This window comes from Panthera onca, chromosome F2 (genome assembly GCF_046562875.1).
Source record: "Panthera onca isolate mPanOnc1 chromosome F2, mPanOnc1 haplotype 2, whole genome shotgun sequence".
Lineage (NCBI taxonomy): Eukaryota > Metazoa > Chordata > Mammalia > Carnivora > Felidae > Panthera > Panthera onca.
The window spans coordinates 23,975,432-23,976,382 of record NC_138356.1 but is presented as its reverse complement, the minus strand read 5'-3'; positions in this window follow the sequence as shown (position 1 = coordinate 23,976,382).

The window sequence follows — 951 nt, the reverse complement described above, 5'->3', positions numbered from 1 at the left end:
TAAGAGTTGCACTCCATACTACCTATTGATGATTCCCTGAGAAAGTAGTACCTGACCAAGAAGGATCCACACTCATTACAGATGTGAAAGGGTGAGGGCAGAATGGAGTGGAGGAGTGGAGTCAAGACAGGAAACAATGGCTGAAGGTTCTAGAGGAAGAAATGTGGCACATTCTGGAACACAGAGAGCAAGGGGAGAGTGGTGGGAACAGGGGCTAGAGAGGGAAAGGGTGGGCAAGGCCTGGCAGGCTTTCCAAAAGATTCCAACTTTATCCTAAAAGGAACCAGAAGCCTCAGGAAGGATCTTGTTTGATTTTGCTTCATTTTGTTCTATTTGCATTGTGGTGACATGAATGGACCTGTATTTTGACAGTATTATTGAAACAATCCTTATGGAGAATACTTCATCAAAGGCACCTGACCAAGTACAGGAAGATCAGTCAGGAGGCAGCAGAGTAGTCCAGGGAAGCAATGCTGGTAACTTGCCCCAGAGTAGAGAGGCAGGAAATGTAGAGAAGCCAACCAGTTCAAAAAATTTTACTGCCTATGTGTTATGGGCTGAATGTTGTCTCTCCAAAATTCATATGCTTAAAGCCCTAACCCCCAGTGCCTCAGAATGTGACTGGATTTGTAGGTAGCATCTTTAAAGAGGTAACTAAGGTCAGTAGGGTGGGCCCTAAACCAATGACTGGTGTCCTTATAAGAAGAGATGAGGACACAAACACAGGGGGAAGACCATGTGAAGACATAGGAAAGGCAGTCATCTACAAGCTAAAGGGAGAGGCTCTAGAAGGAACCAAACCCATCCACACTTTTATCTCTGATTTCTAGCCTCCAGAACTGTGAGAAAACAAATTTCTGATTGTTCAGGACCCTCATCTTTGCTATTTGTTATGGCAGTCCTAGCACACTAATACACTGTGGGGAAAAAAATTTAAGTCAGCAATAAGAC